The following is an 18199-nucleotide window of genomic DNA, read 5'->3' as shown; positions in this document are numbered from 1 at the left end:
GTCCTTTGCAGCAAAATAGATGGATCTGGAGGCCATAATCCCAAGTGAATTAACACAGGAACAGGAAACCAAATACTGGAGGTTATCTCTTAGAAGTGGGAGCTAACCACTGAGAACCCATGGGCATAAACATGAGAACAACAGACACTGTGGACTACGACAGGGGAAGAGAGGGAAGGGGAAATCGGTTGGAAAACTACCTATTAGGTACTATGCTCACTACCTGAGTGCAATATACCAATATACCCATGTAACAAGTGGGACATGTACCCCATGAATCTAAAATAAAAGTTGAAAAAAATTCATGAGGAAAGGCTTTAATTGATCTAGATGAATTAAAAAAAAAAATCTTTTCAGTTGGAAGAGGAGATGTGAAGCCTGCTGATTTATCTTGCTGGGTTTTAGTTGCATCTTTGGGTCCACCAACAATGATTGCATTGGAGGGATAAGATACATAGGAAGATGGCCTCACAAATGCAGAGCACATAGTTAAATTAGGAGAAAAACATTTTCCAGGAAAAAAACATAGTGGTTATAAACAGAAAAAAGAGAGAAGAGGTGTGGGTAGATTAAAAAATACACGTGCACTATAAGAGGTCAACTAGAAAAGCCCATACATGACTCTAGCAGTTGGTTCAAGGAATTCATACTGTGGTATACTGCATAGACACGTCTTCAGTTCTATTACTCAACTCTAGCTCCTGGGAATCTTGGCTAGTGACATCTCACAACTGCGTTCTTTTCAGGAATTGCCCTTGATCAAAAGAAGCTGCCTTGCTCAGGGTTACTTACTTTCCAATGAGGCAATCTGCATCCAATAAGTTGTTAATATGGGAGGACAACTGCTAGGTCCCTTACCCAATTGAGACAATTCTGAAAGGTCATCTAGCCTAAGAACCCTCCAAAGTATGGCCTGTGGTCTCTATTGCAACTGCTTCTGTGTTTGACTTTTCCCCTGCCCAGTGCTACTTCCTTTACCCTTTACACGTGTTGTTCCTGAGAATATTTCTCAAAATATTTCCTGCATGTAAATATCAGAATTTGTTTCCCAGGGAACTTGCAACAGTTGGTAGCAGGTGTGGTATTAGGAAGCAAACTCTATAATAAGATTTGGAGCTGCATCCCACTCCAGTCAGTTGGCCTTCAGAACAACATTGCTGGCACTGATAGCTCCTGGCATATGGTTTCAGTGTCATTGATATAACGTTTTACAGTGGCAAAGTAGGATGGGATGCCAAATAGAAAGAAATGAATTGACAGATCCAGTAACTCAGGCATATGAGAGGTTTGGGAAAAATAGTAATTATAAGGAGTATGGGACTGAATGGCAATGGCAAGGGCCATTGCTTCATGGAGGAATAAAACAAATGGCTAAGGGTGAGTAATCATCAGTGTGAAACAAATTGTGAGAGAGCCTCCTGGCAGCATATAAAAAATAAAGAGGTTCTCTCTTCCTGTAGCTGGAGTTCAGAAAAGGCTAAAGATCAGGGTCAAGACTTAATTTTATGAGTACTGGAGCTCTAGAGAAGTTCAAATTCTCAACTCCAATGAGCCTGCTATGCCAAGTTCAGGGCCCTAATTGGAAGAGAGTAGATCCAGAAACTTGGGATGGTGATGATGCTGGGTCTCTGAGTCTACACACCTGAACATTTCTGTGCCCAGATTTCTCCAAATTCTGTGCCTGGAGAAGGACACCTCTTCTCTGTGTGAAATGCCAGCACTTCCTCCTTGCTTAACACCAATGCACAAGCTTATACCTTACAAGACTAAATATATCTTCCCCCCTCAGTTCGTTTCCTCTCTCCCCTCTTGGCCATCAGATTAATAATTCACTACCAACTACAACGTGACCAGGTAAAGAAAGAGTTGTATCTCCTAAAGGAAAAAAAGATTCTATAAATCATAAAAGTAGAAATATTTAGTCAACATGTCCTACAAGATTTGGAAAAGTGTAAATGGGACTGCATCCTGAAGGAGATGAATCAATTCAAGTGAAACATAAAGTTGGATAACATAGAGTTTATCAAATGGGATCAGTTTCCTGTGATATAGGATTTAACATTCTGGCAATGTCTCAGGAGAGAGACACAGTGCTCATATACTGCTTAGTTGGCACTTTGAAGCTTGGAAAAATTTATGACCCCTACTCCATAAAGCAGAACTGCTAAGGCAAATGGCTGAGTAAGGAGATTAAAATTTCAGATAGAAGAGATATTACAGAAAACAGAAAACTCAGGAGATGACTACATTTTATGAGGACACCCAGAGTATGCTCTGCTTATCAAAGTGATAAAAAATGCCCTACTGAGAAGGAAACCAGAATTCTTAAGTAGCTTTGTAGCTACAGTTGACTGTATACCAAGGCTTTTGCACAACAAGAATCCCAAACATCGAAGGGGATGATAGGATCCCAAAATAATCAATCCACCACATTAGTCATCAGAAACGAAATGGGCACAATAATTGTGATTAGCAGAAAGGTTAGAGCTTAATCTGCAGATAACCATGGAGATTGTTAACAGAACATAGAGTTTTTGAAACAAGATAGCTATGTAGCTGACAAAGGTATTGCTCAATCTATTGATTGCTCCAACTATATTAAAGAAAAATAATATTTAGAACTGAGCCATTTAACAACTTTGGAACCATCTAGCTGAAAGAGATCCCCGAGAGAGAATCCTGCGTCATCATATCAAGTTTTCATAGTAGAAGGAGCTAGGGGGAAAATGGCAGATAGGAGGCAGGACTGACTGACAGCTCCCACTCAAATAGACAGAGCAGTGTGTGGAGACTCACATTATGAACTTTTGCTCCACGAACTACCACAGCAGCATACCAAGAAAGCCAAGAGAATCTATAGACTTCTTCAAGGAAGGAGTTTGCCACTACAGGCTCCAGAAAATGGCTGAAAAACTATGAGTGCTCTAAGTGTGAGAGGGGGAATGTCCACTCCTGAACACACATCTTCACTGGGGAACTGAAGTTCCATATCCTGAGAAAAGGAATTGGTTTTTCTTGGAGCGGAGATGAATTTAGGGCACTGGGCGAAGTATAGGAGTAGAGGAAGCAGCAGAAGAGCCGTGGCAGCACTCTCGGTCCCCAGGGAAGTCATTTCTGACTTAGTCTCACAGGGGTCCTTGGGGAGGGCTGCCAGTGGAATTGGGAAAGACCACAGGGAGAAGGAGACTTCTACCTGAGCCTTGTAGCAATTTCAACCAAATGTGAAGTTTCCTGGGCAGAATCCAGAGAAGGGGTGAACAGGGAATGCAGATACATTCACAGAAGCCACAGCAGGTAGGGAGGCACAAAACCTGAAAGCCCTGCTTGCTTTCTTCCCAGGGAGGCTTGTAGCCTGGGGAAAATTCTCAGCCCTGCCCACCAGCTTCCTGGAAAGGAAGTTGGTGCTGTTGCAAGAAGCATGGTCCAAGCTAGAGCAGCTTTTCAGGCTGGGTGGTAACTGGGTTAGGCCTGAAGCAAAATAACTTCGTGTGAACATTTTAAGAGCAGGTTAGTTGTGCAAGAATTAAAACTCCATTAGCAAGATGATAATATTTTATTAGCCAAAGAAGTAGGATAAGGAGGAGAAATAACTCTGAATCTGTTATAAGTAGGGCATAGTTACAGATAAAAATAAAATGGAATCATAGAAAAAGAAATAATTCATTTTTATATTCCAATAATTTAACACACATAAGCATCAGTCATTAAAAAAACAGTAAAAACATTTTACTTGGGGTAGAAACAAAAATAAAGTGACCTATGTAGTTTTTACTATAAAACAAAGTCACTGACGTTTATATTGTTGAGTGGGGGGACTCAAGAACATAAACTGTGACTGTTTTGCTTTTTTCTTTAATTTTTGTGGCCTTAGTACCTTAGTGTTACGTATTAATGTTAATTACCTTGGTGTTATTGAAGTACACACAGCAAGATGTGTTAGCTCTGACATATACCTCTTCTTGTTCAATCAGAAACTAGTCTAGGGCAATGTGGTTGTTCAAGATTACTTTTACTAGGAATTTCAATGAGTCCTGTTGTTTTTGCATTGCATCAGCTGTAGTGTTAGCCACAGCTGTCATACTTAGAGACAGATTCTGCACCACAGTATCCAAGGTATAGAAACCTATCCTGGGTATGAAAATGCAGTAGAATGTAAAAGGCTATTTGTTTGGCCCACAGGGAGGTGGAACCTGCAGTACACCCAGTGGGTAAGTAGGGTGGGCCTCGTTCACCAATAGATGTTATTGTGTACAACACCTTGGGTACCCAAACCTCTATAAAACAGGCTTCCTCCTCTGGGGGCAAGCACTCTGTGACCAATATATTCCGCAAAGAAACACAAAGCAAAAGGAGCTCACATTACCCTGATAAAAGAGCAGTTGTTATAAATAATACTAATCCAGTTGTAGAGGCACTCATCCATACATAGGTGGGCATTAAAACGTTCTGAAGAGTGTTGGTCTTCCCCAAGTGTCAGCGATGTTTAAAGTCTTCTTTAGCATTATGTCCTACCTCAAAATGGTATTAATACATAGGATACCGGGTGGTTATTAAATGTGGATGCAAAGTAGGAGTATAACACATTGCTCAAAGCTGTTGATGGCAGAGGAGACACCAATGATGTTGATGATTGGTTATTACAGCACAGTGGGAAGGTTGGCAGCACCCACTGGATCCAAAGGTGACAAACCCAATACCTCCTCAGAATGCCTCCTGGGCTACTGCCTGGCTAATGTTAACCATTGCATTGTCCCACCATGACTAATCCAAGGGAACATGGAGGAAAAAGGATGTGGAAGGTTAGTTATTCCCCTACACATACACACACAAACACACACACACATGCACAAACACACACACACACACACACATACTTCTTGAGGTCTCAGGTGTTCTCAGTCCAACAATATGGAGATTTCCCAGCTGTTCTGCACAATCTATTTTATTTGGCTCTATCTGGGAGTGACGACTTCACTGGGTTCCCAGCATTTGCCCATGAATTCCCACACCTTACATCCATGATCCTAAGGCCCACCAGGTGGTTAACATTGCTAACCACCTCAATGTAACCCATAACTACACCTGCAGTGCCATTTCCTTCAGTGGGCCTGGTGAGGAATGCCTTCCTCCCTGTGACATTTCATAGATCCCTCCTTGGGATGTGGAGGGTACAGAGCAAAGAAGTGCCCTCAGGTAGCATGAGTTCTAGGTTGGCTGTGACTTGGCTATCTTTCAGGGTTGCCACTAGGACCACCTATTACCCATCTGTTTCTATTCGATTTCAAAGGGTAAAAGGAAAAAGTAGGGATACTGAGTGTATCTGCCCATTGAGCCAACCTGCCTCACCCTTGGTCAGTGATGATGTATTCATCGTAGGGGCAGATGGCAACTACTTCCCGTGGACTCCATTGTCTTTCCATTTGGCAAACCCATCTGTGAACAAAGTCACAATACCTCTAGGGGTACTTTGTAAAGACAGCAGCCCTGGTGTGCTATCAGAGACACTGGGGCCTCTGCAGCATCCAGTGGGGTACTCCCGGGGGTGTGAGCCATGAGTTTGTCTAACCAGGTGACTCCCTGGGGGTCCTAATCATTCTCTATCTTAAATATACTTTTTCTATTTGGTGATGGAGTTTCATTGCGCTTGCCATACTTTATTTGTTGGGATGGTGCTAACTCAGTTCAGAATTAATAGATAAGGCCTCAGCAACACAGAAGAGTCAAGGATAATTTGTTCTATCTTTATTAGTGCCTACTAGTGTGCCAACAGCTTCTGTTCAGTGGCATAATGTCTGAATGCTGCTCTGGTTCAGAATACAATTACTCACCAAATGCAGGTTTCCACTTCTTTTTTCCATAGGCTCTAGTTGCTTGGGTGAGAGTTGCTGAGACTTGTTACTCCAAAGAACTGGGACCCAGATGTAGGACTTGTGAAACTGCACATTGCTCTTTTTCCAGGACACGCTTCTGTTCAGGATCCCACTCAAAGCTGGAACTTTCATCAGTGACCTTCACCAAGGGAAATGCAAAATTCCCAAATGTCAGATGTGCTGTCTCTAGTACCTAAACAGCCCCATTAATCATTGAGTTTCTTTCTTTGAATTCAGGGGTGTTGTAGGCAGAAATGTCTCCTTAATCTTGGTGGTAATGTTCCATTGGGCCTTGGCACATATCACACCTAGAAAGGTGACTTATTGGGCCATCCCTACACTTTATCAGTGTCAGTAGTCCAGTCATCTGAGGTCATTGCCTGAATTGCATTGTCCAGGGCCCTTTTAATTATGCTTTTATCTGGTCCACCCAGAGTAATGTCGTCAATGTAATATAGGCAGAGAACTGAGGTTTGGAGTTCAGACTTTTGTAAATCCAGCCCCATCTACAGATGGCAAACAGCAGTAGAATTGAGATTTCCCTGAGGAAGGACAGTACAGGTATATTGCATCCCCAGCTACGTAAAGGCAAGTTGGTATGGTTCTCTTCCCTCATCAAAATGGAGAAAAACATTTTGACCAGGTTAACAATAGCATACCAAATGCTGTCATGTTTTGCCAGTTGCTCCATGACTGAAATAATGTCCAGTACAGATAGGGCAAAAGATGCTAACTGGCAGTTGAACTGGTGATAGTATATCTTGAGTCACTATATGTTGAATGTCTTCTTTATAGGCCAAACTGGCCTATTGTATTGGGAAATGGTAGATCTCAAAACTCTAGCATCCATTAATTCTTAAATCAGGGCAGTTATTTCCTTTTCTCCACCTTGGATAAATATTGTTTTATTTAGACCACTCTTTGTGATGTGCACAGCTTAAGGGAGTCTCAGGAGGCAATGTGCTCCACTGTAATTGTCTGAATTAGGTGGAGTGTAACTTCAAAGTCAATGATAGATGCCTTGTACACAGTAGCTATACATATATACCTATTATTCATTCAGTAGTGAAAACCACCATCACTGGCATGCAAAAAGGGTCAAAGAAGTCAATAGCTAAGCACATGGTGACTTCCTTTCCATATGTGACAATATTAGTTCTTAAAGTCCCAGGGACATCTGCTGTTTCCACCCATGGTAGGGGCCAGGAATTATGGTTGGGCTGGGCCCTGTCTCTAAGATATCCATAAAAGTATTCATGCTACCCTTTTCTTCTTCTATTTTTACTGAGGAAGAGGGTTGTTTTCCCTTGTGGGCCCCAGAAACCTTGGCTCCATGCCAATCTGTTTTCTTGAAGGGGGTCAAATCAAGGTAAAATGGTGGTAAATTACATTTCCCTTTTTCTACTAAGGACTCTTCTTTGATGGTGCCCCTCATTTCTGCCTTAATATCTCTTATTTCATCGGCAGGGATGTGCAGAGCGGAAAACAGCTAGATAAGGTTGTCCCAATCAAGTACACCTTCCTCTGCCTCTTCCAGTGCATGATTAGAGATTGCTGAGAACAGAAAACCTGCATACCAGACTCAAGGGGTACAGAGTTTACTTACAGAAAGCGGAGAGAGTACACGAGGTCCAGCCCCTTGCAATGCATCAAAAACCCATGGCTAGCGGATTAGATCCACAGCCAATGTGTGGGTGGTGTGGTTATATGCATTCCACTTTGTGCTGCAGTAGAAGGACTTACCCCCTGAGATCTGAAATATAGAAAGCTGGGTGTGTGTCTGAGGGTCATGAATGCACACATAACTAGGCAGTTCTTAAAAGAGTTTACCAGTGCAGCTTGCAGAGGGAACAAGAATGTACTGGTTGTGCTCTGAGGTCTTTGCATACAATACAATTTATGAGCTTGACAGAATGTTTTGTGTTGAGCACAAGGTTTTTCTTGTTAACACAGGAAAGGCATTGAGTTGTGCTTGGAACACTTCCTTACACTGTTAATGCATAACAGCAGTCACAATTCTAGAATGATCCATCATATATGCCATCTGTGTGTGGGCGTGTACACACACACACACACACACATACAATATTCCTTTTTATATATTATCCTTCCATTTAAAACTGAGTTCTCATGGCTCCCTTGGTGAAACAAAAGCCTAGAGTTAAGTCAGATGGAATCTTTTATCTTAATCTTAGTTACTTGTATTTTATTTACTTATTTTGCCATATAATGTAGAATAGTGCTTCACTCACAGCTCTAGGCAGTGGTCTCTCTAAGAAATGTCTTGAAAGGGTCCAAGTATAAAGGCTTCTTAGTTTGTCTGCCTCCTTTTAGATATCCCCATTCCAATTACCAAGAAACTAATCTTTGTAAATCAGTACACTAACTTAAACCATAGAAACGTGGCCATCAGGGAATTCAACCTAGCATACTCTATTGACAGGCTCAGTATTAGTTTTTGAAATCATCTCATAACAGAAAATAATATGTAGGTGCAATATATAGTTTAGACAATATTAATATAGAGTTGTAAAATGTTAACTAATAGTTTCAAAATATTGAAGGATGGCTTATAAGATGTTTTATTTCAAATAAAATGACAGAGTGACTCAATAAATACTACTAAGTAATTATATGTTTAAAAACCACGATTATAGTTCTCTATAACACAAGGTGATATGAAAGAGTATCAAAAGTTAAATAATTTTCATCTCACATTATACTTCTTGTACTTTATGGTAGAAAAAATAATTACATGTTTGTAATATTTTGTATGATTTAATAATTGGGAATTGTAATTATCAGTCACGAGAGTTTTAAGATGGTTTTAAATTAACATGAGGAGAACATATACAGAAGAATGAAATTGGCAGCTAGACAAACAGATGATCATTCTACCACTATAGATCATCTCATTGAAATCATAAAAAATTTATGATAGACTTTTACAAAGTAATTTTTCTTATATGCTCATTAATTATGGCTAAAGTTCAAAGTGGAGAATTAGCAAAAGTAATAAATTCAAAGAGCTTTGAACAGTTGTGGGCAACTCCATCACCCAGCTGGGCTTTCTGAGATGTACTTGGGCAGAGTATGGTCCCACCACCTCCAATCATCCTCATCCCCCACCCTACTCCCACTCCAAACAATAAAGGAGAACTGAGAGGGAGAACAGTATTTCCTCCCTTGCTTTTTCCCATGGGGCTCTTTCTTACCTGAAATTATGTGAAAACCTCAATTACTTCCATCTTCTACTAGGTTAAGGAGAGTGGTTATCTTCCCTCTGACATGTGGTACATCAGTCAACCTGCAGAGTGACTAATGCTATTGGGATAAGGCATCAGAAGAGGCAGAGTTAAAAAGAGGTGACAAGGAAGCATCCTGAGTTCCATCTGTTCATTATACAAGCAAAATTTTGCAAAAGTTGAGAGGATGTCAGGGACCTGAGTGGAGCTTGAACCATTGTTCCATTACCCTTCAAGAAAGTTGCCCACTAGGTGATAGAACCCCATAATGAATGGCTATAGGTGGACCGCTTGTAACTGAAGCTGGGAGTGAGAGCTTGTGGAAGAGTTCAAGCCAGAGCCAACTTTCTCTCATCAGGGAACTGTACTGTTGGGGGACCTCACATAAGGGTTCCCAAAGTGTCCACACAAGTACCCCAATAGAAAGCCAGTAATTGAATGCTGGACACATTGGCAACCAGACAATTTGGGCTAGAAAGAACAGCAATAATCAAAAGAAGCTTACCATGCTATCCAGTCAAAGAAACATTTTTCCTTATCTCTCTCCATTATTTTTTGAACTGCATATTTGAAATTTAAACACTTCTACCTTGTGACAGTTTATTTTTTTTACATTTTGCACTGTTCTTTAATTTTAATAAACTTATGTGTATCAATGTGTTTTGCATTTTTCAATTTTCCCCAATATACCAAAATCACATGAAGATGTTAATCATTTTTTGTCATCCTGTTATTATGTTCAAAAGAAAACTCTGTATTAGCCCCCAACAAAAATATTGTTTCCTTGTTTCTCATTCAAAATTTTCTATCTTGGAGAATTGAGCTATCACAAACACAGTTCCTTGGGCTAACTCACATTACACATCTAATCCATCAGCAAATCTTGTGGTCCTTCTGTCAACATTCAGCATGTCTGAAGAAGCCAAAAACACATAGAAGGATCGATTTTACAAACCTATTAGATAGATTTTCCAATAATATGTTAACTAGTGTTTCCTTCAAGTTCTAGGGAATTCTGCAAGTAGCAAACTTCTGCATTTTAAAGTCACTCCTCAAGTGAAAGTCTTCAAATATTTAAACAGGAGAAATCATGTCATGTAAAGCTGAAACAGTAAAAAATATTAAGAGAAAAAAAGGAGGAAAGAACTAGAAAGCAAGACAGATAGCAAACACTCATTAGAAAAATATTGCCATGGAGGGGGCGGAGCAAGATGGCCGAAGAGGAACAGCTCCAGTCTCCAGCTCCCAGCGAGAGCGACAGAGAAGACAGGTGATTTCTGCATTTTCAACTGAGGTAATGGGTACATCTCACTAGAGAGTGCCGGACAATTGGTGCTGGTCAGCTGCTACAGCCCGACCAGCGAGAGCTGAAGCAGGGTGAGGCATCGCCTCACCTGGGAAGCTCAAGGGGGAAGGGAATCCCTTTTCCTAGCCAGGGGAACTGAGACACACAACACCTGGAAAATCGGGTAATTCCCACTTCAATACTGAGCTTTACCAAGGGTCTTAGCAAACGGGCACACCAGGAGATTATATCCCACACCTGGCCAGGAGGGTCCCACGCCAGCCCATGGAGCCTCCCTTATTGCTAGCACAGCAGTCTGTGATCTAAGGGCAAGATAGCAGCGAGGATGGGGTAGGGGCACCCACCATTGCTGAGGCTTAAGTAGGTAAACAAAGCCACTGGGAAGCTCGAACTGGGGGGAGCTCACAGCAGCTCAAAGAGGTCTGCCTGTCTCTGTAGACTCCACCTCTGGGGACAGGGCACAGCTAAACAATAACAACAACAACAACAACAACAACAACAACAAAAAGCAGCAGAAACCTCTGCAGACGCAAACGACTCTGTCTGACAGCTTAGAAGAGAGCAGTGGATCTCCGAACATGGAGGTTGAGATCTGAGAAGGGAGAGACTGCCTGCTCAAGTGGGTCCCTGATCCCTGAGTAGCCTAACTGGGAGACATCCCCCACTAGGTGCAGACCAACACCCCACACCTCACACAGTGGAGTACACCCCTGAGAGGAAGCTTGCAAAGCAAGAATCAGACAGGTACACTCGCTGTTCAGCAATATTCTATCTTCTGCAGCCTCTGCTGCTGATACCCCGGCAAACAGGGTCTGGAGTGGACCTCAAGCAATCTCCAACAGACCTACAGCTGAGGGTCCTGAGTGTTAGAAGGAAAACTAACAAACAGGAAGGAAACCCACACCAAAACCCCATCAGTATGTCACCATCATCAAAGACCAGGGGCAGATAAAACCACAAAGATGGGAAAAAAGCAGGGCAGAAAAGCTGGAAATTCAAAAAATAAGAGTGCATCTCCCCCTGCAAAGGAACGCAGCTCATCACCAGCAACGGATCAAAGCTGGATGGAGAATGACTTAGACGAGATGAGAGAAGAAGGCTTCAGTCCATCAAATTTCTCAGAGCTAAAGGAGGAATTACGTACCCAGCACAAAGAAACTAAAAATCTTGAAAAAAGAGTGAAAGAATTGATAACTAGAATAATTAATGCAGAGAAGGCCATAAACAAACTGACAGAGATGAAAACCATGACACGAGAAATACGTGACAAATGCACAAACTTCAGTAACCGACTCGATCAACTGGAAGAAAGAGTATCAGCGATTGAGGATCAAATGAATGAAATGCAGTGAGAAGAGAAACCTAAAAGAAGACAAAGAAATGAACAAAGCCTGCAAGAAGTATGGGATTATGTAAAAAGAACAAATCTACGTGATTGGGGTGCCTGAAAGTGAGGGGGAAAATGGAACCAAGATGGAAAACATCTTCAGGATATCATCCAGGAGAACTTTGCCAACTTAGGATGGCAGGCCAACATTCAAATTCAGGAAATACAGAGAACACCACAAAGATACTCTTCGAGAAGAACAACTCCAAGACACATCATTGCCAGATTCACCAAAGTTGCAATGAAGGAAAAAATCTTAAGGGCAGCCAGAGAGAAAGGTCGGGTTACCCACAAAGGGAAGCCCATCAGACTAACAGCAGATCTCTCGGCAGAAACTCTACAAGCCAGAAGAGAGTGGGGGCCAATATTCAACATTCTTAAAGAAAAGAATTTTCAACCCAGAATTTCATATCCAGCCAAACTAAGTTTCACAAGTGAGGGAGAAATAAAATCCTCTACAGATAAGCAAATGCTTAGATATTTTGTCACCACCAGGCCTGCCTTACAAGAGACCCTGAAGGAAGCACTAAACATGGAAAGGAAAAACCGGTACCAGCCATTGCAAAATCATGCCAAAAGGTAAAGGCCATCGAGGCTAGGAATAAACTGCATCAACTAACAAGGTAAATAACCAGTTAATATCATAATGGCAGGATCAAGTTCACACATAACAATATTAACCTTAAATGTAAATGGACTAAATTCTTCAATTAAAAGATGCAGACTGGCAAACTGGAAAAAGAGTCAAGACCCATCAGTCTGCCGTATTCAGGAGACCCATCTCACATGCAGAGACATACATAGGCTCAAAATAAAGGGATGGAGGAAGATCTACCAAGCAAATGGAGAACAGAAAAAAGCAGGGGTTGCAATCCTAGTCTCTGATAAAACAGACTTTAAACCATCAAAGATCAAAAGAGACAAAGAAGGCCATTACATAATGGTAAAGGGATGAATTCAACAGGAAGAGCTAACCATCCTAAATATATATGCACCCAATACAGGAGCACCCAGATTCATAAAGCAAGTCCTTAGAGACTTACAAAGAGACTTAGATTCCCATAAAATAATAATGGGAGACTTCAACACCCCACTGTCAACATTAGACAGATCAACGAGACAGAAAGTTAACAAGGATATCCAGGAATTGAACTCATCTCTGCAGCAAGCAGACCTAATAGACATCTACAGAACTCTCCACCCCAAATCAACAGAATATACATTCTTCTCAGCACCACATCACACTGATTCCAAAATTGACCACATAATTGGAAGTAAAGCACTCCTCAGCAAATGTACAAGAACAGAAATTATAACAAACTGTCTCTCAGACACCAGTGCCATCAAACTAGAACTCAGGACTAAGAAACTCAATCAAAACCGCTCAACTACATGGAAACTGAATGACCTGCTCCTGAATGACCACTGGGTACATAACGAAATGAAGGCAGAAAGAAAGATGTTCTTTGAAACCAATGAGAACAAAGATACAACATACCAGAATCTCTGGGACACATTTAAAGCACTGTGTAGAGGGAAATTTATAGCACTAAATGCGCACAAGACAAAGCTGGAACGATCTAAAATTGACACTCTAACATCACAATGAAAAGAACTAGAGAAGCAAGAGCAAACACATTCAAAAGCTAGCAGAAGGCAAGAAATAACTAAGATCAATGCAGAACTGAAGGAGATAGAGATACAAAAAACCCTCCAAAAAATCAATGAATCCAGGAGTTGGTTTTTTGAAAAGATCAACAAAATTGACAGATCGCTAGCAAGACAAATAAAGAAGAAAAGAGAGAAGAATGAAATAGATGCAATAAAAAATGATAAAGGGGATATCACCACCAACCCCACAGAAATAGAAACTACCATCAGAGAATATTATAAACACCTCTATGCAAATAAACTAGAAAATCTAGAAGAAATGGATAATTTCCTGGACACTTACACTCCCCCAAGACTAAACCAGGAAGAAGCTGAATCCCTGAATAGACCAATAGCAGGTTCTGAAATTGAGGCAATAATTAATAGCCTACCAACCAAAAAAAGTCCAGGACCAGATGGATTCACAGCTGATTTCTACCAGAGGTACAAGGAGGAGCTGGTACCATTCCTTCTGAAACTATTCCAATCAATAGAAAAAGAGGGAATTCTCCCGAACTCATTGTATGAGGCCAACATCATCCTGATACCAAAGCCTGGCAGAGACACAACAAAAAAAATTTTAGAATTTTAGAATTTTAGAATTTTAGAATTTTAGAATTTTAGACCAAAAAAAATTTTAGAATTTTAGACCAATATCCCTGAAGAACATCGGTGCAAAAATCCTCAATAAAATACTGGCAAACCTGATCCAGCAGCACATCAAAAAGCTTATCCACCATAATCAAGTGGGCTTCATCCCTGGGATTCAAGGCTGGTTCAACATACGCAAATCAATAAACGTAATCCAGCATATAAACAGAACCTGAATCTGGGAATCCATCTATTCAGCAGAAGATACGCTTAAAAGATAAAGCAGCAGATGCCAAAAAAATTCAGGATCTGGAGCGACAAGTTAAGGAAATGGAAGGGATTCTGAAGAGAAAACAGAACCAAAGACAAAAACCACATGACTATCTCAATAGATGCAGAAAAGGCCTTTGACAAAATTCAACAGCCCTTCATGCTAAAAACGCTCAATAAATTCGGAATTGATGGAATGTATCTCAAAATAATAAGAGCTATTTATGACAAACCCACAGCCAATATCATACTGAATGGCCAAAAACTGGAAAAAATCCCTTTGAAAATTGGCACAAGACGGGGACACCCTCTCTCACCACTCCTATTCGACATAGTGTTGGAAGTTCTGGCTAGGGCAATCAGGCAAGAGAAAGAAATAAAGGGTAGGAAAAGAAGAAGTCAAATTGTTCCTGTTTGCATATGACATGATTGTATATTTAGAAAACCCCATTGTCTCAGCCCAAAATCTCCTTAAGCTGATAAGAAACTTCAGCAAAGTCTCAGGATACAAAATTAATGTGCAAAAATCACAAGCATTCTTACACACCAGTAACAGTCAAACAGAGAGCCAAATCATGAATGAACTTCCATTCACAATTGCTTCAAAGAGAATAAAGTACCTAGGAATCCAACTTACAAGGGATGTAAAGGACCTCTTCAAGGAGAACTACAAACCACTGCTCAGTGAAATCAAAGAGGACACAAACACATGGAAGAACATACCATGCTCATGGATAGGAAGAATCAATATCGTGAAAATGGCCATACTGCCCAAGGTTATTTATAGATTCAATGCCATCCCCATCAAGCTACCAATGAATTTCTTCACAGAATTGGAAAAAGCTGCTTTAAAGTTCATATAGAACCAAAAAAGAGCCCGCATTGCCAAGACAATCCTAAGTCAAAAGAACAAAGCTGGAGGCATCACGCTACCTGACTTCAAACTATACTACAAGGCTACAGTAACCAAAACAGCATGGTACTGGTACCAAAACAGAGACATAGACCAATGGAACAGAACAGAGCCCTCAGAAATAATACCACACATCTACAGCCATCTGATCTTTGACAAACCTGAGAAAAACAGGAAATGGGGAAAGGATTCCCTATTTAATAAATGGTGCTGGGAAAATTGGCTAGCCATAAGTAGAAAGCTGAAACTGGATCCTTTCCTTACTCCTTATACGAAGATTAATTTAAGATGGATTAGAGACTTAAATGTTAGACCTAATACCATAAAAACCCTAGAAGAAAACCTAGGGAATACCATTCAGGACATAGGCATGGGCAAGCACTTCATGTTTAAAACACCAAAAGCGATGGCAACAAAAGCCAAAATTGACAAATGGGATCTAATTAAACTAAAGAACTTCTGCACAGCAAAAGAAACTACCATCAGAGTGAACAGGCAACCCACAGAGTGGGAGAAAATTTTTACAATCTACTCATCAGACAAAGGGCTAATATCCAGAACCTACAAAGAACACAAACAAATTTACAAGAAAAAAACAAACAACCCCATCAAAAAGTGGGCAAAGGATATGAACAGACATTTCTCAAAAAAATACATTCATACAACCAACAGACACATGAAAAAATGCTCATCATCACTGGCCATCAGAGAAATGCAAATCAAAACCACAATGAGACACCATCTCACACCAGTTAGAATGGCAATCATTAAAAAGTCAGGAAATAACAGGTGTTGGAGAGGATGTGGAGAAATAGGAACACTTTTACACTGTTGGTGGGATTGTAAACTAGTTCAACCATGTAGAAGACAGTGTGGCGATTCCTCAAGGATCTAGAACTGGAAGTACTATATGACCCAGCCATCCCATTACTGGGTATATACCCAAAGAATTATAAATCATGCTGCTATAAAGACACATGCACACGTATGTTTATTGCAGCACTATTCACAATAGCAAAGACTTGGAATCAACCCAAATGTCCATCAGTGACAGACTGGATTAAGAATATGTGGCAAATATACACCATGGAATACTATGCAGCCATAAAAAAGGATGAGTTCGTGTCCTTTGTAGGGACATGGATGCAGCTAGAAACCATCATTCTCAGCAAACTATCGCAAGAACTGAAAACCAAACACCACATGTTCTCACTCATCGGTGGGAACTGAACAATGAGATCACTTGGACTCTGGAAGGGGAACATCACACACCGGGGCCTATCATGGGGAGCGTGGAGGGGGGAGGGATTGCATTAGGAGTTATACCTGATGTAAATGACGAGTTTATGGGTGCTGACAAGTTGATGGGTGCTGATGAGTTGATGGGTACAGCACACCAACATGGCACAAGTATACATATGCACATGTACCCTAGAACTTAAAGTATAATAAAATAAAATAAAATAAAATAAAAATATTGCCATGGAAAAAATGAAAATTGAAACCAGATATCTTGTCATTAATATCCAGACACCTAACATCTCCCTTATATATTAAGAGTACAATGAATGGATACAAAACCCCAGAAAAGAGATATTAAGATATGAGGGAAAGAGAAAATGAGGTTGTTCATGTGAAGAAAAGGGGTAGGAGGAAAATGACAAATCATAATGGAAATAAAAGTAAAATTGAAAGCAGTAGAACAAAATAGAATCTGGGCTGGGTGCAGTGGCTCACTCCTGTAATACCAAGACTTTGGAAGGCCAAGGCAGGAGGATCACTTGAAGCCAGGAGTTCAAGACCAGCCCGGGCAGCAAAACCAGACCCTGTCTCTACCAAAAAAAAAAAAAAATGTTACTTTGCCAGGCATGGTGGCACGTGCCTTTAGTCCCAGCTTCTTGGGAGGTTGAGCAGGGAGGACTGCCTGAACCAAGGAGTTCGAGGCTGCAAGGGAGCTATGATCACAGCACTGTACTCCAGCCTGGGTGACAGTGGGATAGCAAGACCCTGTCTTAAAAATAAAAGAAAAGAAAAAGAGAAATTGCTGAAGATATATAAGAATCATCTAGGACTGAATTAAGAAAAATAAAATGAACAGAATGGAAATAAAGAGTCAAAATGTAAAAGAAAATATTAAGCTATGGAAGCTACAAAAAAATTCAAATATAGGCATAAGAGGAGTTTCAAAGGAATAAAATCAAAGTAAATTAACAAATAAGTACTTTAAAAAAATTTCTGGGTTAGATTCAGTGGCTCATGCCTGTAATCCCAGCACTTTGGGAGGCCAAGGCAGACGGATCACTTGAGGCTAAGAATTCGAGACCAGCCTGGCCAAAATGGTGAAACCCTGTCTCTACTAAAAGTACAAAAATTAGCTGAGCATGGTGGTGCACGCCTGTAATCCCAACTTCTCAGGAGGCTAATTCACGAGAATTGCTTGGGTCTGGGAGGCAGAGGGTGCGGTGAGCTGAGATCAGGCCACTGCACTCCAGCCCTGGCAACAGAGCAGGACTCTGTCTCAAAAAACAAAACAAAAAAATGTGTTTCAAAGAAGTGTTGAAGCTACATGTTTAAATAGCATGCCATGTCTTAGACTGCTAAAAATTAATTCTATGGTAATAAAATTTAAAAATTTTTAAACTTCAAGGATAAATTTATTTAAAGACTAATACACATAAAAAGGGATGGAGAATATCAGGCTGCCCTCATACCTTTCCTCAGCAATATTAAACACAAGACAATAAAGCTAGGCATTTAATTTTGACTCAAAAATGTCAACACAGCAAAACCATTCTTAATATAAAGGCAACAAATACATATTTGTCCAAATGAAAGCACTTGGGTAGTATTGCTGCACTGAGACCTGCTTGAAGAAACTAGTTGCGTGTTAACTCTAGCCAACTAAGAGATAAATGAAATATTAAAGTGGTAGGCATTGCCTCTGTTTATAGCTGTCGGTCTAAGATA

Source organism: Piliocolobus tephrosceles, chromosome 3 (genome assembly GCF_002776525.5).
Source record: "Piliocolobus tephrosceles isolate RC106 chromosome 3, ASM277652v3, whole genome shotgun sequence".
In the NCBI taxonomy this organism is placed as follows: domain Eukaryota; kingdom Metazoa; phylum Chordata; class Mammalia; order Primates; family Cercopithecidae; genus Piliocolobus; species Piliocolobus tephrosceles.
Note: the sequence above shows the minus strand (reverse complement) of the source record.